The sequence below is a fragment of the Pteronotus mesoamericanus genome, unplaced genomic scaffold (genome assembly GCF_021234165.1).
Source record: "Pteronotus mesoamericanus isolate MK-2021 breed Mesoamerican mustached bat unplaced genomic scaffold, CSHL_Meso_final scaffold_85, whole genome shotgun sequence".
In the NCBI taxonomy this organism is placed as follows: Eukaryota; Metazoa; Chordata; class Mammalia; order Chiroptera; family Mormoopidae; genus Pteronotus; species Pteronotus mesoamericanus.
Window position 1 is genome coordinate 27318080 of NW_026555329.1, and position 24244 is coordinate 27342323.

Below are 24244 nucleotides of genomic sequence, written 5' to 3' on the forward strand. Positions count from 1 at the left end.
ATTAATAGATTTGGTTTCTTCTGAAATCTGTGAGGGAAACATCTTTTCCAGGTCCCTCTTCTTAGCTAATAGGTGGCCATCTTCTCCACATGTCTTTACATTGTTTTCCCTATGAGCATGTCTGTCCAGTTTCTTCTTCTTCTAAGGATAACAGTCAAATTGAGTTATGCCCCATCATAATGACCTCATTTTAACATAATCACCTCTGCAGAGAACCTGTATCCAAATATGGTCATATTCTGAGGTACAGAGGGTTAGCACTTCAACATAATTTGGGGGGAGAAGAAATCATTCAGCCCCTAACACATACAAAATGCATACCGCAATATGTACAATACCTCAAGTAGCTATGAGTCCTTTTGACTTCAAAAAAGAATAGATCTTTTCTTTATGCTTGGTATACAGTGGCTGTTTTATTTTTTTGAACATTTAGTTACTTGATTTCTCTTTTTTCCTCCTGAACTAAGTTCATTACTATGGAATAATGAAAAGATTTCGATTAAAAATGAGTACTTAGTTACATGAAACAGACCAACACATCTGAGAAAGGAGAGGGGTGGGGAGGATTGGAAGAGATTAGCCAAAGAACGTATATGCATATATGCATAGCCTATGGACACAGACAACAATGTGGTGAAACCAAAAAGGGGTGAGCGGGGCCTGGGTGGAAGGGGACAAAGACGGGGAAATGGAGAACATCTGTAATAGTGTCAACAATATAAATAAATAGATTAATTAATTAATTAATTAATAATTAAATAAATTAATTAAATAAATTAAAAAATAAATAATTAATAAATAAATTAAATAAATAAAAATGAAAAATCATTTAAAATGAGTACTTAGTTAAAATAATATTATTTTAGGAAAACAGATGAAGTACACAAGAAATTTCTATGACATGTTTAAATTTTCATACTAAAATCATCTGGGGTTTCAGCCTTTGGGATTAACAAAGTTGGAAAGAGCCCTGAAGTTGGGTCTTAAAATGAGCTGTGTTGTACTGCAATGAAAAAGCCAACATTAGACCAGGCAGCTAGAGATCTATAGCTGTAACTGCCAGTTAGAAGTTGATTTTGGAACATGACCAATCTCCAGTATGATTTCTTTACACTAACACATCAGTCACACCCAAGCGGAAGATGCAGGGCCTTATGCTTAGGGACATCCTATCCCCTCTGAACTCTGATTTCCAGGCACAGGCTGGTTCTTGATCTCCCAGAAATGATTTTTAACCTTAGTTTTTTAATACTTGGAATTCTATTAGTAAGTATGTCTAATAAGAGAAATATATTTCTGAGAAACATAACATTAATTTTTGTATCTTGCATGAGATGAATGATTTTGGTCATAGTTTGTCCTTGCCTGAAGGGAAATTTGACTTGTGTGAGAGTGAGACAACAGGAAGATTCTGAGCATCTGTAAGAGAAAAGACCAGTCAGAAGTAAATACTAAGTGGAAGGGAATGCAGGGTTAGAAAGGGGGCTAAAAATCACACACAAGAAAACAAGGTAAAAATCCCAAGGATGTCCTGTTTTATTATTTCAAAATGACAGATACTAAATACTACTTTAATCTGTATATTGTTCTAAATTTATGTTTATAGTATATAGTTATTTATTTAAAAAGTGAGTCAAAAAAACCAGTTCAACTTATATAATAAGGGCTGGCACACCAAAGATAATGAGCAGGTTGTGATATTTTTATTATAGACAATGATTTCAGAAGATTGGGAATTGGTAGGGGGATAGAAAATACTAGTTTCTTGTAAGAAATAATGCATGTTTAAAATTAAAACCAATTAGCTTCATTGAAAAATTTTTTCTATTTTCATTCCACCTATGTGCCTTATTACTTTCTCTCTTACTTTCCTAAACATGTTTTTAAACAAAATATTCTGAGCAGTTAACCCAATACCTATTTTTAGGGCTTGAATCATTTTATAAAACACAATATCCAACAGAGCACATCTACTTTATCTATTGCTCTGTATCCTTACACTAAAATTCCAGGACCATTTAATTACCTTCTGTGTTTCTTTGAGAGTTTAAATGTGAAAGTGAGATGGGAAGACAGCTGAGGAAGAGTGAGCATGAAAGAAGCGGCAAGCTAAACGCAATAAACCTAATCTTGAACACAAATGCACACAGCTGTGCGGCTTTCCGACACCAGAGAACCTGTCTATGTGTAATGCAATATTAAAGAAAAATATCTATGTTCTCTGGAAGAAATGTTTTCATTTCTCCTTTTGCTTTCTTATTTAAAAAATCTTGGATAAAAAGACATAGGATGCATTTAGAAGCACTTCCCCTCTGAATGAGCCCTCAGCCTTGAAAGCCCATGTGGAAAAAAAGGAAAAATAACATGATTTCTATTTCTCACTGCAACCATTACCTTATGTTGAGTTATTTCTGTGGCAAACAATACTTTAGGATAATAATTGGACAATGAGAATATTGACAAATTTATAGAAACTTTAAATAACTTCTGGAATACTTATGTTCTGTATACATGTAGCCTAAGAAGGTCTATCATCACTTTTTATTTGACAATGCTTCCCACATAATTTAACATACCAAATAAAGCTAACTAGTTTTACAAGGTGAGACACAAATTCTTTGAGATTTTTCAGGAGGTCTCTGGGGAATCTCAAAGTGACTTTGAGGTCAAAAGGACTCCACTTAGAATTTGATTTGGGGAAGTTGTCAAAACATCAAAAAGTATGAACATTTGCCTATATAGAATCCCAGATAATTATGAAATCATACTTCACCGTTTAACTGGAGTGACAACAGAAGATTTTAAGGGCAAATACATCAGCTTACATAGCTGGGAACAAAACTTAGCTCTTTTAATATTGAGAAGGCTGGGTTTTCTTAAGTAATCAAAGAACAGATAGACACAACATGAAACACCATAAATGGGATTTGTAAAACACAAAATCTTTGCTGTCCAGGCAGATTACTTAAAAAGTATTCATTCCATACCAACCTATCCTAGCACAGGAGTCTTAGAGTCAGGTGGCCACTGCTGGATCAGTTTTTAAGTGATGGACTTATACTTGCCAGTTTTTCGGGGCTTTGGAGATTCCCATTAGCAACAGAACTATTATTCCTTTCACAAGAAGATTTTCTATAGTAGTGGGTGCCCTAATAGCTTTTTTTAAAGTATAATTGACATATAACATTATATTAGTTTCAGGTGTACCACATAATGATTTGATACTTGTAAATATTGTGAAATGATCACCGCAGTAAGTCTAATTAATATCTGTCACCATTCAGTCATAATATTTTTTCTCCTGTGCTGAATTTAAAAATTTATTCTCTTAGCCACTTTAAAATATGTAATATAGTACTATTAACTATCATCACCATACTGCACATCACATTCACATGATTTATTTTATAACTGAGTTTGTATCTTTTGGCCTCTTTACCCATTTTGCCCATAACCACTCCCCTACCTCTGGCAACTACCAATCTGTTTTCTATATTTATGAGCTTGTTTTTTGTTTATTTGTTTAGATTCCACATATAAGTGAGATCACAAGGCATTTGTCTTACTCTTATTATATTTAGCATAATACCCTCAAGTTTCATGTTGTCACAAATGGCAAGATTTCATTCTTTTGTTTTTTAATGGCTGAATAATGTAAATTTCCATTGTGTGGAAACGACTTAGATTGTTTCCACATCTTAGTTTTTTGTAAATAATGCTGCAATGGACATGTTGGTGCAATTAACATATCTTTTCAACTCAATATTTTTGTTTTCTTTGGATAAATGCCCAGAATTGTTGGATTCTATGGTAGTTCTATGTTTAATTTCTTTAAAGGAAACTGTACTATTTTCCATAATGGCTGCACCAATTTATATTTCCCATGAACAGTGCAAAAATATTGCCTTTCTCCACATCCTCACGAACCGTTGTTATCTCTTATCTTTTTGTTGCTAGCCATTCTAGCAGATATGAGATGTTATCTCATTGTGCTTTTGCTTCGCATTTCCCTAATGGTTAGTGTGGAGCACCTCTTTATGGACATCGTATGTCACCTAATGGCTTTTAATAGTCTGACTTGTGCTTACTTAGATTTTGATGTGCCATTGGTCAAAACTGTTCAAATTTTTGTCCTAATTTATTTCCCCAAGTCCCCCAGCTTACTATGCTGAGGATTTACACAAAGGTTTTGTAAATTCCCTATCAGCTGCCATTTTACTTTCTTTAGATTAGAGGTCACCTATTATTTTCCCTTGTTAAAATAATCCTTCCTAATTCAACTTGATTTACTGTTTTTGCTAAGTTGTGCACAGTTCCTGAGACCTGTCAGGGTCTTCTGAAGACACTTCCACTTCTAATAATATCGGCCACAGACCCCAATGTTTTGGCCCACTGTCTCACCATGAAAATATGGAGTCTGCCACACCCCCATTTCTACCCAGAATGACAAGGACAGGCAAATTGGAAGAGCTTAGAATGCACAATAAGCAGAACTAAGTCGGAGAGAAGCTTACCAGAGATCCGGAGAGCGAGCAGCCTGGAGGTGGGTTCCGTGGGTTCCTTCGCCTGCGTCCAGGAGCAGGCCCTGGAATCCTCAGCACTTGCCTTGGGTACTGTTTGGTCAGCAAAACTTTCCAATGGCGAAACTAAAACAATTTAGTAATGAGTTTAATGTCCTTTATTCAAAAGAAAACAATCTATAGACTGGGGAAGCATAATGCTCACAAGCAGGAGATGCTGGCTGAGGGACATTGGGCAAGAGTGAGGTTTACAGAACCATAGAAGAGAAGGTGGAAAGAGCATGATTGCTAACAGGCCCAGTTTTCCAGGGTGAGATAAACTACCCAAAGCTGAGTTGGAGAATTGTGATTGGTATGTTTGGCTTCTGTGACAGGTGTATCCTGAAAGTTCAGGCTGACTTAGGTTTAGATTTGACAGGGACCGGGGTCCATTCTGTAGGTTCTCATATATGAATTAACTTAATCAGAATCTTGATGCGAAAAGTCAGGAGAGGCTAGAGGATGCAGAGTGAGGAGAGGAGAGTCTTAAGGGCTGATGATACACTTACTTCTGGGAAAATGATGTGCCCTGAGGACACCACTTTCCTGCTTTCCCCACAACTTCAGCTACAGAAGAACTCCTCTTTCCCTAAGCTTGAGGCACACTTCAGAGAGGTGCAGCCTCAGTTCCAGACCCCACCCCCCTCTCCCCCTGCCCCGCCCTGGCAATAAAGCAAGCATGGCAATAAAATGAGTCAAAATCTTTTTGTTGATGGAAAGTTTTGCCTTCAATTTGTAAAAATGCAGCATTTGTGAAGTGCAATAAAGCAAAGTGCAGTAAAGCTAAGTGTGCCCATAAGAAATAGGGAAGTAGGTCTGATGTCATTGATAAGAGGGGTGATAGGTAACAGGAGCCAAGGCGAAGAAAAGCAAAATAAATAGAAACAAATGTTTGCCAGTCTGGAGCAAGAGTTTCAGATATTACTTAGCCTTCTTAAGCAATGTATCTGTGTATATTTAAGTGAAGGACTCTTAAGATTGTTATTATATTTAGTAGCATGATGGTTCAAATATGAATTGCTCTTGATTGATCTCACTATTTTTTTGCATGCTGGTTATGCATGTAGGGGTAGTTACTAGATTATTACAGAGAAATTCTACATTTAAAATGTTTCTCTAAATCACGTAAAAGAATACTCTAAAATATAGCAAGTTAAATTACTAGTCTCCTTAATAGAGTGTTATTGCAGAAGCTAAGGTAAAGGATTATAAAGGGATGTTTTCAAAGGAGGAATAAGATTAGGATTCCTAACCCCTATTTTCAAAATATGACAATTAAACAGAAACATTATGTCTTCTTTATTTCTAAGTCTAAAATAGAGTATGGAGTCTCTAAAAGAAGTGCTCAAATATAATAACAATAGTAGGATAATTTAATTATGTTTCCTGAAATATAGTCTACCATCCAGAATCTCATAAACAATATTGTTTTGTTTTGTGCCCACTGGAATTAAATAAGTTTTAAATAAGTGTGTAAAGTCACATGCACTTCATTTGAAAATATTGTAATCTGCATTTATCGTTAATTATTTTACCCCAAACAGCTGATGTTTTATAATAACTGGTTGCACACGAATTTTTAATTTTAAAAATATACAGACAATTATAGAAATCATCCAGAACCAAATCACAATTACCTCAATGACTTAGCTAACTAATTACTCTGATAATAGACTTAAATTTTCACCTCAATTTGGTACTGAGAGCAACAGTCTCGATTTTATTTAAAAAGAAATGCCCACGAATATATCCCACTGTGGCATTTGCAAATATTCATTACAAAAGATAGCTTATAAAACCATATTTTCTGCATTTATTTCACAAAAGATGGAAATTTTTGTGTTCTCTCCCATTTACTTGCAATTTTCTGCTAATCTTGGGAGATCCTTTTAAAAAGAAAACTACGAAAGTTCATGAGTTGTCTCTTCAATTGTATGTAAAGGGAAATTAATTCCCTGGAATCTGCATTTGTCTTTTTAAATGACAACAGACTTGCCTCGAGTGTGAAGTCATAAATTTTAAAGTTAAAAGGCCTCTGGGGTGCAGTTGTCTCTGGATGAGGAGACCATTGACAATGGCAGCAGATGAGAGCCCTCAATGCAAACATTGTTATGTGTGTCCACTTGAAATTTATGGCGAGATATTTAATTCTCTTTTATGCTTGGTGCGGCTTGTCTTCTAGAAGAGAAGCAATTGTTATCAGCATGTAACTCCAGTCTCTAGGATGTGATTACATACTTAAGGCATGAAGAATTAGCAATGCTTTCAACAGTCCCCGTGGACTCGCTTGGGCCCCTGTGACTGATCGGGAGGGCTAACTGTCTTGGTTCTAACCCTCACATTACATTCCAGAGGAAAGTCATCACTGCACCCTTCGTTTTCTAAGTTAGATTTTTTAGGTCAACGATGAAGGCTTATACTAATACTAACTGGACAACGGGATGCAGATGTGTCATCCAAGTTGGTTTGCCCAGGGTGGTAAAAACGTGTCTTGGTCTCACCATTCATCCGGCAACAGCTGACAATTTGGCAGCAATCTATGTTATGCTAAGATCTCTTAACATCCCTCCTTGTATTGTTTTATAGAAGTCTGAGGAATCCTATGATAGTAAAAAGCAGGCTAAGTTACTAAAACAATCATCTATGTATGTCTATCATTAAAAAGAATCTTGATGATGATATTTCTGGATGCATGTGAGGGGATTAAGTTGGGGAAAAGTCAATGCCTGGGTGAAAAGTTTCTTACACAATTGAACAGCTTTGTTTCCATATGTTTCAAATATGTTTTTCTACCCTCCCCCCTCATGTGGAAGGGTATCAAAGATTACCTTTGCACATTTTCAAACAACTGACATATATTTCAGAGACTGATCACTTAAAGCTCTCCTAATAAGCCAAAAAAAAAAAAAAAATCTAGTAAAACTATCTAAGAAGCATAGTGAATTAAATAACCCAAAGTCACATCCAGCAATTTATAGTCTGCCTTTGCATAGTTTTAGTTTTATCTATTTACTGGGTCTGCCTGTGGGAATATCAGTTAATCTGACAGTCAACATGATGTGTTTGTTCTGAGCCACTGATTGCTGAATGCTGATGTGAGCATTCTGTTGCTGTGTTTTCCTGATAATTACACCAGCGTTTTAATGTTTCATTGTTTCCAACTGTGCTTTCTTCATTCTTGGCGTATATAATCGGCCTTGTATTTATTCAATTGCCTTCTTTCAGTATACAAAATATTATCACTACATTATTTTTAAAAAAACTCAATTCATTTCACATGAATATTAATTAGTCTGAGGGGAGAAAAAGAATATGGCACTGGTAATTTTGAACAAATTTTATCTCAAGCCTCACACACTGGTACCCTAGTTTGTGCATTGCAGCTCTTTTGGATTATCAGTAGAATTGGTTTACTCTACTATCTAGGTCATGAGCTTATATCATTATCATAGCTGAGTTCCATTCTAATCAGTTGCTCAACAAAATTATTACTGCATTAATATTGAAATCGGAGTATTCAAAATGGCTAGGAACTCCCCAAATATTAAGGGAACACGGTAAGTGGAAATCCCAAGATCAAGAATATCATTATTAACCATGTTGGACCCATTCAGATCCCCTCGTTGCTCTACTCACACTGTCTGTTATGTGAACCAGAAAAAAAAAAAGACTTTCCAAAAGTTAAATAAATAAATGGTTAACATTTATTTAGTGCTTAATATATCCCTGAAACGTTTTACATGCTTCATATGAATTGATTCATTTCATTCTCACAACCAGAAGTAGCTTGCAATTATTTCCCTCATTTTACTAATGAAGAAATTGTGGCCTAAAGAGGTTAACTCAAGATGACAAAACTAATAGGTAGGAGAGATGGATTGTGAACCCAAGCTGTCTGACTCCAAAGCCTAAAATCTTGAGCACTAAGTAATGTTTCCTCTCCAATATGATCTGGAAATATAATAGTAACAGGTACACTTATACAGCTACTGGTTTACATGTTTTTAAATAAAGATTTTAGAAATGTTCTTATTAGGAAAAGAGTCTCCTTTTTATCACAAGATTTTATAACATTATTTTGCATTTAGCAGGTACTTGTCCTTATAATATTTCCTTACTTTCCTCAGTGTCCTACATCTTTGATGATGTTTTTCCGTAGAGGTTTTTTCTTTTACATTTTAATCACATTTATTCTATAAATTAGAAATAGAGTCATAATTAAGAAACTAAATTCTGAATTTTGAAATACAAATTTCAAATCTCTGGTCCAATGCTCAGTGGTGGTATAACCTTGGGCAAAGTTGTTTCTATTTCTTAATTTCTAAGCCCTTACTTTTCCACCTGCCAAATGGGGAATAACAATAGTATATTACAAATATTAATATTTGTCTATTTACCTCATGATGGCTTGAGATTTAAATGAGATAATGCATATAAGCAGCACAATACCTGGCACAGAGAATGTAAATTGTAACTACTTGTTTCCTTTTTTGAGATAGTGATGGATAGAAAGTTTATGTTTAATACAGATTATGTTGTTTACTGTTTCTGTTTATTTTTTGTACAGTTTGGCAAGCAGATAACCTTGAATGCGAAATCTCTCAATTATTCTCAGTCCAGCGTAAAAACAACATTAATAACCAAATACATTTTATAATAATTATAAATATCCAAAGGAGAAAAATATCATGGATTTTAATGTTGGGAGTACTGTTGGAAAAAATATATAATATCTTTATTTAACTAAATTTTATTTAGAATAGATAATCATACCAAATTTTATGTGATTTCTTTGTAGGAAATACAGGTTAAGGAGCTCATGTGCTTCAAAATTTTAGAGAAACAAGGCTACGTGAGGCTTGAGGATAATTAGATTAGAAGAACCTGCAAGGAAGCATGCAATTAGGGGATAAAAATATTATATTTTACTATAACTAGTATAGGACTTTTTCTTATTTTCTTGTGCACACTGCATTGAGAAAGCAATGGATCCCACAGTAAACACTAGAGATAATAAAAACTGCTTAATTGAACTACTTAAAAAAAAATTATCCTATCCCTGATGTCTTAATGTTCATGGTGATTTACTTCCCAAGATGGCCAGCTCATATTGTTTTTGCTGGGTGATTGGAATAGAGAACCCTTTCACTGTCATTTGCTTCAGTTGAGTTGAGATGGAATGGTTCCAGTTGTGTAAACAGCGCTTGGTGATCTTCCAGCCTTCTTTCCAGTGCCCCATGGAGATGCAGTTGATTAAGCAGGGCACGGTGGGCAGGTGCTGCACACAATTCCCTCACAGTTCTACCATCCCCTTGTGGGCCTTAAGTCTGATTCTAGTCCTAGTTCTTTCAAGGGTTCAGACAACTAATTATAATTTACTCTGAGGTGATTTGGGTCATGTACACAAATTGCAGATAAAATTAAGTTAATAGAGTCCTTTTATTGTGTGCATGGCCAAAGCCAGTTCTCTTGAGAGGAAAGACTAATTGACTAGTCACCTCATGCATTATAGACTCAGATAGAGGGGCCTGAAGATAAGAGCAGTAAAACAACTAACAGTATCCAGTTACACAGAGGAATTGGCTCTCCTTTGGCCTGAAATTTATCAACTACATCAGTTTTTATATCTATCTATATATCAAAGAAAAGCATTAATATGTGTGGTATGAATAGTTTTTTGAATATGACTAACAACAAAAGAGCAGCGAAAATTATTTGGGACACTTGTTAATATTAACTAAACAATTTAACTTATTTTAACACATTTCAGGATACAGGGTTAAAAAACCCAGATATATAACTTTTAGTCTTTGTATTTATGAATAGCATACCATTTTTCCCTTTGATACAATACAACTATCGTACTTTCTTAGTTTCTTTTGTTTACTTTTCTGCCATACTGTAATTATATTTCTAAAAAGGGAATATGAAATAATAAGGTAGAGAAAAATGAATATGATGCAGTTTACTGCTTAAGTATATCAGGCCTAGGGGATTTTTTTTCAGTAGCCTCACTTTAAAAGTAGATTTCTAACACCTGCTGGGACAGTGGTTTCTAATTCTCCAGTTACAAATTAAAATGATCTGGAGAGATGACCAAACTCCCTCTTCAGATTAATTAGTTTATTTCTAAAGAATTAGTCCCAGGTAAGAGTATTTTTTTTAATCTCCTCAAATTATTTAAACGAACAGTCAGATTTGAGTTCCATACCTCTACGGAAATTAACACATATTTACTACGTGCTATATATGATTTGGGGATACTTCAAGCTTTGCTTTCTCTAACTGTTACCAAAAAAATAAGAATCATTTAATCAATTTAAAGATTTCAAAATTTAACTTTATGATTATTATATAAAAATATAACAAGACACTTTGACTCATTAACTTCAGTAATATTAAGATTTTTTAAATAATTCTATTTGTTGTACATTGAAACACAGATAGAGAAAAGCACACAAAAAATATAGGACTCCGTTTTGCTTTTGTGTGCATGGCCACAAGAATTATTGTTAGACAAATTTCATGTACACACCACCCAAGTCATCCACAGATGAAAGAGATGATGAAATAGAAATTTGTCATCCACATCCCAAAATTGTATTAGTATATAAGAAATATTTTAAGTGGGATTTGTGTGTCTAAGAGAGTTTGCATTAAATTTTCTTATTTTTAAAAGTTGTACTTGAATAGATTTATTTTAATGTCTTTTGAATGAGTAGTAAATTCTCTCAATAATTTTACATGATAGAATCTTATAGAAAAGATAGATTTATGGATTAAGATAAATTTAAAAGAGACAAACATTTAGATTTCTCTTTTATATGATATTCATACTAGGCCTACTATCATAATTCACTGGGAAATTTTCTGAAATTGTTCAATATCTAATGTCATGTTTTGTCATTCATTAATATATCAAACATTGAATTAAAATTTTAAAATGTATTAAGTTTTCCCGGGCAATGTTATATTACACAGCAATTGAAAGATGGCATTATTTTTCTTTTTTAAAATGATATGTTTATCTCTTCTGCAACAATGATCAAAAATGATGTAAGATTTTCTCTATACCAATAGAATAATTTTATTGTATTTTTGTTTATATTTTAGACATTATTTTAATATTAGCATAATAAAACATTAATTTTAACTAAAACTGCTTACACAGATATGTAAACATTATATAGTCTAATACTAATATATAATACATATTACTATTATATATTATGTATAATACATATTATATTTTATGTACAGAATAAAATATTATATATGTATATTAGTTTAAAACTGGATTTATAAATCAATTGGTAAATTTTTACACAAATAAGCTTCAGACACTAAAGTGTTTGTAAATGAAATCAATCATTCCAATTTAAACTATACTTTTGGGAGGGAGGGAGGGACAGGGCAAGGGAAAGTGGTTGGGGGTAGGCAGAGACAAATGTATTTGAAAAAATAAATTAATTAATTATTTAAAAAATAAACTATACTCTTAGTACAATCACCTGTCCAAGTTGTTTAGCCGTATTAAAATGCCAAACTTAACTTTTTTTCCTACTCTTAAATGATGTAATTTCTGAGTGCCGGGAGTGAATAAAGACCTCTGGACACTAGTGAGAAAATTTTATATTTTCTGCACCCTAATAAAAGATATATATTTCCTTTTCATTTTGCTGCTCCAACTTGGAGCAAAGAATGAGAGATACTGTCAGATTTTCCATTCTCTATGATGTCTTGACCAGGGACAGAAGAGAATATTATTAAATAAGTTGTTTGTTTGTTTTTTAAGAGGGTCGGTTTGTCTCAAATGTTTTCTTAGAAATTCAGACTTAGAATTCCAGGCCTGCATAAATATCCCATACAGACCCTTAAGCTCAACCTTTCTCCAGGACATAGTACAGCATTTTTCGCACACAACATGCGGCAACTCTTCTTTATGAAGTTTTTCAACACAAATCTTCCTGAATTTATAAGACAAAAAATAAGAGTTTATAGTGGTATCGGAGAGTTGGAAGAGTAGATTTTGCCAGTGGTCATTTCCTATCTCTTGTATTAGGTGATACATTTCTTTGGTCAGTCAAATTATTCTCTAATGCTAAATAAATCAGCAATAAGTCAGTGACTAATAGAAATAATGTGCTATCATTAAACCTGGCTCTATAAAAAGTTTCTCTAGATTTCAGCACCTATCGTTTAAGCTATAAAGTGTTTTATCATTAAGTATTTACTCATTTCCTACATGCGGAAATAGTGACAAAAGAGTGTATTTTAAGAATGGTACATGGAATTTCTGATAGGCTGTACATTTTCTTCATTATTTACATTTGGCCTCAGCAACAGCAATGAGCTTTTAAATAGGAAACTTGACTTCAACGGATTTAGCAACGGAGGAAAAAATAAATATCAAGGGTATCTTCTGGCAATCAAATAAAATACCCCAGTAAAATAATCACTACTTCATTCTTACATTATAAAAATATCTGACTGTCAAGGAATATTTTCTATAGAGTCCAAATTTCTATTTTAAAAAGGCTGTAGTTCTTTGAAAACTATTTCCATCTAGTTCTTTAGAGTATTGGGGTGATGGGAGATGGGTTGTAGACCTTTGAAAGGAATCAGTTTTCTTCATAACAATACAAAAATCTCCAAAATAAAACTATGTTATTCAGTAATTTTCATGACCCAGCACATGTTTGAATGACCCTTGACCACAATAAAACATTAGAATTAACATAGCAAGGAAAAAAATATTTTTGAAAAGAGGCTGTTATTAATAAGCAAAGAATTTTGATTTAAAGAAAATATACTCTGAGTAGTAAGGGTCTCTGTAAAACAAACCATAGTGTGTCTTCCTGCAGGAAAGGCTTCCTACTTACTTTTTTGTTTGGTTCAGGACTTTTTCTACATATGTCTTGTTTATACATCCATAGAAATCTAGCATGAAAGTAGATCTGATAGGATCGTGGTAAGAGACCATCATTTTGTAGTCCTTATGTGGAAAAAAATATTAATGTAGCTTTTTCAGGTTTTGAATATAGAACTTATATAATCTTCAGGAGTTCAAAAATGTGTGCAAAAGTAGGTTTTCAGCTGTGTGTATATGCAAAAGAGTTTGTTCTTGTATTAGTTATTTATTATTATATTATTTATTTGCATTATTTGTCTTATTATAGTTATTAATTTGTATCTTTACTTATTATTTATCTTTTAGGTAATGATGACTGTTAATTTAATCTACTTTTGCCCACTCCTGTATTTACAGAATCTATACATAACACATAAATATATAGGTATATGAGATCTGTCAGGAAAAAGTCCAATCATTGTTAATATAACCAGAACAGTTTACAAGACATCGATGTAACCTGGCAGCCAAGGAGGGTAGACTGGAATGTGCATGTGTAAACAATGACAAGTCCACTGTCCTAGTCAGAGGGGACAGTAGATACCATTGAGGGAGCAAGTATACTCTGTGGCCATCATATTCAAAATGACTGAATAAAACTTCCAGTCAAGATGGCAGCATAGGCAGACATGGCTTGCCACTTCACACAACCACATCAAAATTACATCTAAAATTTAGAACAACTATCACTCAGAACCATCAGAAATCAAGTTAAATGGAAGTCTGACAATAACGGAATTAAAGAAACCACATCTATCCAGACCAAGACACAGAGCCAGCAAGCTTGTGCCATGTTTGAGACTCCATCAATCTGGCTAACACTGTCTGGCCCACCTTGGATATCCCCAGATACTCTTCCCCACACAACTTATGGGCCCACCCAAGCTTCTTTTCTATGTGAATGGCTGGTCTTAGCTCATATGGCACAATTTCCTAATCCTCTCAAACAAGCAACAGCTGGCCTCAATGAGCCCCAGGCCCAGTACTAGCAGCAGCCAGCCTAGATTCATAGCTTGGCTTTGCCTGGGAGTCTCTAAGCCCAACACAAGTGTCAGCTGTCTCAGATTGCTTTATAGCTCAGGCAGGGTAGCCCTGGGCAAAACACAGATGGGGGCTGGCCTTAGCTTGCACCACCCGGGAAAACCCAGGGCCAGTGTACCCAGTGGACAGCTACAGACTATATTGGAACACCACCAACCTGCCTCTGCACAGCTAATCCTCCACAGAGGGCAGAGGTTTGTGGTAAGTGGTCACAGCCAATGCTGGCAGGTGACTGGCCTGTGTAAATCCCTCCCATTGATCTACCAATAGCAATCAAAACTCAACTATAAGAGAAGGATGTACTCAGCCCACATAAAGGGCATACCTCAAATACCCAGCTTGGGTGATAGGGGAGACTATGCCACCAGACCCTACAGGACACCTACAATATTAGGCTGCCCTACCAAGACATGTCTTGGTAGTCAAAGCAGCTCTACCTAATAGATAGAAACAAACACAGGTATGCTGCCAAATCAAAGGGACAAAAAAATGTGGCCCAAATGAAAAAGCAGATCAAAACTCCAGAAAAAGAGCTAAACAGAATGGAGATAAGAAATCTGTTGGATGCATAATTCAAAACACTGGTTGTAAGGATGCTCAAGCAACTTAATGAGGATCTTAACAGCATAAAATAAGATCCAGTCAGAAACAAAGGATTCACTAATTGAGATAAAGAACGATTTAGAGGGAAACAACAGTAGAGTGTATGAAGCTGAGAATCAAATCAATTTTTTTTTGTTTTGAAATATAAGGAAGCAAAAACCAACCAATCAGAACAAGATGAAAAAAGAATAAAAAAAAAGAATAATAATGAGGATAATATAAGCAGCCTCTAGGACTTCAAGAGGTCCAATATTCGCAACATAGGATTGCCAGAAGAAAAGAAAGACAAAGAAAATGGAAATCTATTTGAAAAAATAATGAAAGAAAAATCCCCTAATTTGGTGAAGGATATTGACATGCAAGTCCAGAAAGCACAGACAGTTCCAAACAAGATGGATGCAACCAGGCCCATTCTAAGGCACATCATAATTAAAATGCCAGAGGTTAAAGGTAAAGAGAGAATCTTAAAAGCATCAAGAGAAAAGCAGTTAGTTACCTACAGGAGAGTTCCCATAAGACTATAAGCTGATCTCTTAAAAGAAACTTTGCAGGTTAGGCAAAGAAATATTGGCAAGAAATATTCAAAGTCATGAAAAGCAAGGACCTACAGCCAAGATTGCTTTACGTAGAAGAGCTATCATTTAGAATAAAAGGGCAGATAAAGAGCTTCCCATACAAGGAAAAAACTAAAGGAGTTCATCATTACCAAACTGTCATTATATGAAATGTTAAAGGAACTTATTTAAGAAAAAGAAGATCAAAACTATGAAGAATAAAATGGCAAAAATACATATCTATCAACGGCTGAATCTAAAAAACAAACTAAGTAAACAAGAAGAATAGAGACAGAATCACTGATACAGAAAATGTTTTGATTGTTGCCAGATGGAAATGGGGTGTGGGGGAAAGGGTGAAGAGGTGAGGGGATTAAGAAGTACAAATAGGTAGTTACAGAATAGCCAGTGGTATGTAAAGTGCAGTATAGGAAATGGACTTGCCAAAGAACTTATACATATGACCCATGGACATGAACAATGGTGGGGGTACTGTCCGAGGGAGTCGGGAGTTGCTGGGTGGAGGGAGGCAAAGGGGGAAAAACTGGGACAACCATAATAGCAAAATCAATAAAATATAATTTCAAAAAACCAAACAAAATGAATGAGCGAGTATGGCAACAAATCTGCATCAAATTTCATGTTGTTTGAACATTCATCTGCAGAAACTATTCCAATGAATCAGAAGGCCTCAGCTATGGGCAACTGGTCATTGGCAGCCACATCAGGACAATGTGCCCACCCATGCATTATGTCTCATGCAGGGTTTTTTGGCAAAACATTAAATCACCCAGGTCACTTAGCCCCGCTACAGCACAGATTTGGTGCCCTTTGACTTCTGGCTTATCCCCAAACTAAGATCACCTTTGAAAGGGAAGAGATTTCTGACCATCTATGAAATTCAGGAAAACACAATGGGGCAGCTGAAGGGTGACTTGGAGAACTGTGTGAGGTCCCAAGGTGCTTACTTTGAAGGGGACTGAGGTGTCACTGTTCTATGTACAGTATTTCTTATACTTTGCATTTTCTTCAGTAAATGTCTCTATTTTTCATAGTGTATTGCTGCATACTTTATGGACAGACCTTGGATGTTATGTACACACATATGAGAGTGTATGTGTGTGTGTGTGTGTGTGTGTGTGTGTGTGTGTGTGTGTGTGTGACCTTTGAGCAGCACAGGTTTGAACTGCACAGGTCCACTTATACAATAGATATCTGTACTGTTTCAATCCACTGTTGGAACTTGACAGAGGCACAGGGTTGATTGTCTGCATTGATCTACACCATTTTATAAATATCAGGGTCTTGAGCATCTGAAGATTTTGGTATCTGTGGGGGGTCCTGGAACAAATTCCCCATAAATACTCAGAGACAGCTTAATTTGGGGGAAGTCAAAAGCCAAACGTGGATTTTCAACCGCATGGGGGTGAGCACCCCATCCTCTGCGTTGTTCAATGGTCAACTGTATATATGCAATGATGTGTGTATAATGAATTTATAATTAATTTATAAGAAAGTACTTCACCTTTATTGTCTAGTAAAGATAAACTTTCATATATTCTACTTTCTTTCCCCCCACTGTCTATCCCATCTTCTTCTCCCATTTATTCTCATTTTTATTCAGAAAAAGAAAAGTAAATTGAGACTGACAATAATTGTGACTCACCAGGATCAGCTATACAGGGTCCTCTGCCTGCAGCCTTCATTCACCGAGAATCTTTTTTGTATTGCTTTCCAAGTTGCTATGGGCCTGGAACTTAAAATTATGACGTGTCAAGGTTCATAGATGTGAGGGACCGCCCAGCACTGTTACATTTGGAGGGGGCATGGTTTGGCACTTTACAGGACAAGCTGTTGTCTTGTAGTTGTGCCCCACCTTATGACTGGTGCCTTTATGTCAGACTACATATTGCTACAATTGCAAAAAGACTAAATTGCAGAAAGACTACAGTTTAATATTTTTCTTGGGGAAAAAGGAAAAGTTATCATTATAAATTGCAAATTCCTAAAGAGAAATAAAGACAATTCTATTTTGTTTGCCATAGTACCCTGAAAACCTAGCACAGTGTCTGACATACAGGGGGTATTCAGTGAATGTTTCATAAACACATGAATCATAAACACATGAATGAATCATAAACACATGAAAGTAAAAAAGTCCACAGGGTAGTTGTGATTGATTCCATTTTACTTACCTGTCTCAATATATACCTTAGCATTTTATCTTTGAGCTTATTATACCATTAAAAGTAGTATAACCATCAAGAAAAGAGTCGTATATTTCTAGTCACTGTTTAGCCATGTTAATAAAATCTAACTGGAATAAGAAAATTTAGATATCACTGCTATTTTGGGTGATGGTAAAATTATCGGAGCTGTTATATTGTCACTTTTGAGTTTTTGCTCTGCAAATTAAATATATTTTCCGGTACAATTTTTCTATAGCTATGTGTATACTACTCTAACATTAATTTAATTTTTTCCATCAAACCATAACTGAACTATGACTACCTTGTAACTGAGCTCTATCTTATAAAGAGTTCTACAATGTTAAAAAGTCCATAAAATTAGTTAACATGTCAAACTGATTAGGGTGACTCACTGAAGAAAAATCTTTTAGTAAGCAAACTATAATCTCTCGCTCTCTGTATAATATAATATTACATATAATAATATATGTTATATATGATAAAATAATTTCCCCAGATATCTTACTTGTGAGTTTTAAATTGTAATGCATTATCTAAGAGAGAATGTTATTGCAGTTTGCGTTATCTCTGTGCTTGGATATGCTGGTGATTACCTTTTTTATGAGTCTTTGTAGCTGGGGAACAAAATACCTGACTGTATAATCAGTCCCATTAGACCCTAATTTCCAAAGGAACCTCTGGAACTCTAACTTCTTCTTAGAGATTTTAAGACTTTAGTTTGATAATTTTAGCTGGCATTCTATGAGTTCTACAAAATAAATGCGTGACTCCAAAACCCACCTTTGAGACCACCAAGCTAGAGTTTGCTTACAACTTAGTTGCAACAGAAGGAAAGAACTGTGTTATGATTTGCAGTGTTTTTTTGGAGCTCACAGCTCTCATATGTTTTTGGTTTATGTAACCGCTCATGTCATTTAGAAATAGTGAAATACAAGGTTAAAATGCCCAGAAGTGATGAGAATTGTAGTCATAATAGAATCAGGATATTTTTAGGAATATGTCAAAATTCAAATGGCAAATGAAGAATTTTAATAAGGTAAACCTCACTGAGTGGTACCATAGCTATCATAGCAAATCAGACTCTTTTGAAAATGTTTACATTAACTTTTCATTGCTATCAAATTTTGTATTTCTCTTGAAAATTCTGCATTGAACTTGGAAATGTATTCTAGTCTACATTCCATAGTAGATTTGTCTGCATAAATAGAAACACTAGGTGGATAGAGTGAGTAGTAAACTCATTTCTTGATTCTTTTTTCTGCCTGTGGTTTAGTTTATTTGAAACCCATCAAATATCACATACAATTAGATCTGACAAACATCTCTCCCGTTTTCCTACAGGAAGACTATTTCTGTTCTTGCTAGTGTGTCACTTTAATCATCTCTAGAACGAGAGAATTTCAAATAATTTCTTTTGCTTTTTGTTTGTGGTTTCTCTATTGCAGATTAGTATTACCTTATCAGTGAAAGGTTTAGTAAGAGCTACTGGGATCACCTTTTTATTTTAGGTAAGTACTTAGGTCTTTCCCAATCATAACTCTAAAAGTGACTAGTTTCATTATTTCTGACTTTATATTCTTTGTTTAAGAATTTGCAGCTTAACCCTGGCTTGGTGTGGCTCAGTTGACTGACCATCGTCTCACATACAGGGAGGAGGCCAGTTCAATTCTCAGTTAGTGCAAGTGCCTGGGTTATGGGTTCAGTCTCTGGTTGGGGCATGTACTAAAGGCAACCAATGGACGTTTCTCACACTGATGTTTCTCTCCCTCTCTTTCTCCCTCTTTACCTCTCTCTTTAAAAAATAAATAAAAATATATTTAAAAAATAATAATTTGGAGTTTGAACAGGGACTCAAAATCTAACCCCAATTTTACACATTGACAAAAATCAATAGTTTAAAATAATCTTTGGTCCTTTGAATGAGAAAATATATACAGGATCACTTAATACAAACCTCCACATTTTTAAGCAAAGAAAATCACTGCCAGACAGGTTAGATGATTTTTGCGACTTGCTTAAGTTGAGTGGGATATGGCAGAGGGACACCTAGAATTTAGGCCTCAGGACTACATCCCAGTGTGCTTCTACTTCACCATGTTACTTTGACATAATTGTGTTAAATTTAAACTACAGGTACTACTCGACAGGGTATAAGGCATACAGGACATTCCTTTCCCCCTTCACTCCATTGTAAAATTCAAGATGTTAACAGTGACATAAACTCCTCTGAGTAGGGTTTACTACTATCCTAGCCCCGATTTTACATTACTTCATTACTTCATTATTCAGTCCCAGAGTTAGAATATCATTCTCTCTTATCTCAGTATTATTAGCACCTTGCAAAATTATCCCATTTCTTATCTCAAATGTAGAATTTATCGACCTAATTTCTGTATGATTTGTGATGTGAAAGGTCAAAAACGTCTTTCTTGCTTTTTAGATACAGTTGAATAATTTTACAATATTGCAGTCTTCCCCACTTTTAAAAAATTCAACTCCATTTCATTTCTACTGCACCTCACCTTCTTTAAGTAGCTACTGAAGTAAATACCTATTTACAATATGGAAGATAGAGTCGATAAAGTTTTTACCAAGGTTTACTACAAATCTTTTTTAAAGTTCCTTATCTAAGATTAACCCACACACCTGATTGCAAATTGCTGTTTTCCAAAAAAAGGTTAATGCGCACCTGTTTGGACAGGAACACAGCATAACTATTTTTCCTCCTGAGGATAAATGTCAAAAGATCCTGGGGAGCTCTATTAAGGCTATCTCCACACATGTGCAACTTTCCTCCTTAATAGGAGGAAAGTTTGGTGGTCATTGGTAGAATAATGAAAAATCAAGAGTGTAGGTTGAGCTTTAGCTGATGGTTGCCAACAAGGGTTCTTGTTTTAAGATGACCCCACTACCTCCAGTACAAGGGTACTGCCATTCTTTGCTACCCTGTTCCTTACCACTATTAAAATTTTCAGCCCATTAAGACTGACTCTTACTCCCAAACAGCTTAAGCATAAACAGAATAATTTCCTTATATGAAGCTGAAAAGGAAATGGAAACATAAAATAACAAAGAAATAAATGCAACACCTATATAAGTGAGTTTCTAATACAAAGTATTCTTATATTTTAAGTGCTGTTAGAGCTTCTTACTAGAAAAATTAGAGCTTCTTTTTTGGGTTTCTCATTTTCAATGATTTAGATCTGTGATATATGCTTATCTAAAACTAAGAGTTTGAGACAGACATTAGAAGTCATGTAAACCTAGCCATTTCCATTTAACTATTGTATTAGTAACATACATCATATTTCATACCTTTAGAGTTTATGGCAGGGGGAATTTTTCTCCTTTATATAAGTTACTTAGTTCTGCTTAGTTCCAACTTGCTCTAGAACTGAGTTATTTGTAGTTTACTCATTTGAATAAAACTAATATGTGACTTACAGACAAAAACCAGGCACTGTCTCAAAAAAGTAAAAAAACTTCTGTATTTCTAGTTCTAAGCTCCAATTGAAATTTTTCAAGACATTTCCTTTTTTAATACCCTATTATCCTCCTCTGGGTTCCTGATTTCTGTAATAATGTTACCTTTACCTTACTTCTAGCCACACAGACTTAACTCTTGAAATATCTGTAATTGTCTGGCCTTTTTTCTTCTCCCATAGTCACTCAGTAGAAAGTGTCATCATATTTCCCCCCAAATAGTGCTGATCTATTACTATAAGCATGTTTTAGACCTTGTTCCTAGACCTCCTCATCAACCTTCTTGTTGCTACTCTCACCTTCTTTGTTTTATCTTATACACGAGAGCCAAATGAGTCTTCCTCAGGCACTCTAGAATTATGTCAAACATATATAAATTCAATTATTTCATAATAAACACGATTTTTCTTTGCTTAAACAATGTTACACATTACTTTTTTAGGCTTCACATTAATTCCTAAATAAAAATTTCAGAATCACACCCCAAATCCTCCCTATTTTGATTCCAATCCTATCTCACCCAGCATAACTTAGGTTACTCCCTTATTTTGGCTCCACCTGTATAATCAATCTTCAGAACTCTAATCTTGCCAGCCACATTCCTAATTTTGGTTTCATGCTGTATTTTTCTTTTGTTTTGGAAAGTTTTCAACTCTTTTTCAGCTACTTAAATTTGATCTGCTTTTCAGGATCTATTTCAAGGCCTACGAGAATTATATAATTTTTAGAAGGGTCCACATTATTTGAGTCAAATCTACTTTCTAGTCAGGAGAGTCTAAGTTAGGCTTAAGTGACAAAAAAAAACCCTGCAAACAAAGTGGCTTTAAAAAGTGAAGATTTACTCTCTTTCATGCTGTGTGTCCACAGCAGATTGACTAGGTGTTTGAATCTGTTTCTTCTGTTCTTAGTGACACTTAGACTGGTAGAGTCTCTACTCTGAAATGTAACAGTGTGAAAGCAACACAGAAACTGGCTTTTAAGTCCTCCCACCCCTCACGTGGCCATGCTCACCTTCACAGGCTACAGGGAAATACCATGATTGTGAACTAGGAAAACTAGAAATTTTGACAACAGCACTAGTGAATACAATACTCCTTAGGCTATAGTGCTTCTTTTCACCATGGGAAAAAAAAATATCTGTTTTAAAGTGTTGTTTTGAATTTTAAATGTGGTTATGTGGGTAGAAAAGGAGTTCTCTGGAAAGTAATCTCACAGGGTGATCTGATCATAAATTCCTAACTGGGCAGGTCATGGTGGGTAGTCACGCCCTAGGCATATAACTTCTTTAGTAAAAGGTTTATCTTTGCCTTAGTAAGCCCTGTTCATTGTTTCTGTGCATCTAGGTTAACACACCTTTGAAATAAGCATACCCACCCTCAAGAGAGCACATAATCTTGTTAACTATCCTGTAATCCAATCCTGGCCTTACTTTCAATGTAATCTTCCTTATGTTCCCTCCTTAACTTCAAATGCATAAAAGAAACTGCAAACTAGTAAATTCTCCAAGGAATTTACTTCAGTCTGTTTAGATCTTGCTTCCAGGTGTATCCTCTTTCTGGCTCAAATAAATTTTTCTGAAACTTCTCTAAGGTTTGGATGTACTTATGTCGACAGTTATATAGAAAGTGCTTGGCACCATGTATTGTTGAATAAATATTAGTTATATTTAGTTTCTGTGAAGAGTTACAGAATTTAACACAGTGCCTGTCTTGGCCATTTTCCCCCCAGAGAACACAAGTTAAGATACTGACTTTTGTACACATAGTTTATTTGGGGACATGATCTCAGAGAAGAAGAATGGGGAAATAGAAAATGTGAAACTGGAGAGGAGAAAGCCAATGAAATCAAAGGTGTGTTAGTGAGCTTGTTACCATGTGGGCAACAGAGACTGAGTCCCACAAGGGCACTAAGAATTGTCCACTTCAGGGAAGGAGAAGTGTATTAATCCACAGGCTTTCCTGTTCTATTGATCAAGGATTGCCTCATGGTGCATTAAAGTCCTTCTTTTCCAGATTCACACATATAAAGTGACCCGTGGGATCTCACAGGCTTATTAGAGAAGCTATAGAACAGACAGCAAAAAATATAGAATGTGACTGGGGGAGCAAGAATCAGAGATTGGGGGTTGGGCAGAGACTGAGACAACTGAAGATGTAACACAAGAGGTATCCAATACAGTTGGACAACTGGTACTGGCAGTATCCTAAAATAAAGTAGTTTCATTTTTTAGATTTATGATCATATTAATCAAGCTTATAGAGATTGATGTTGATAATGTGAAAGAGTGTTTAATTAATAACAACAAAAATGAAATTGTCATGTTTTAGGGGACATTTGCTATCTTTGGCTACATTCTATTACTTTCATCCTGATTTTATTAAATTTTCTCTTGGAAAACTAAACCTACTAAAAAGTTATTTGGATGAGACAGGGCCAAATGCTAGTTCCATAATTGAACACATGACCCAGAACAAAGATATCTTCAATGCTGGGACTTTGACACTATCAGGAAAGAGATGCTAATTGGTAGAATATAAACTGTCATTGTCAGAGGGCATTTTTGTCACCACGAGAAGAAAGGTGCCTGAGGTGAGGCCAATAGAGATAAAAAACAGAACCCGGGGATGGGGGGGTCAGGTCCCAAGTCTTCATGACCTGTATTGAGTGATTGCATTCACCCAGATTAACAGCTACTCTACCTACCTAGACGTTTTTGGTTCCATGAGTGCATTGCCTTTTTTCTTGAGCCAATTTCAATTACTTTTCATTTATTTGTAACAGAAGGCATTCTGGCTAGCTGTCCAGAATGTTTGTTTCATCTGACTATTGTACTTTTTTTGTCATGCTACATGGAAAGCCAAATTAAAATAAAAAAGTATTTTG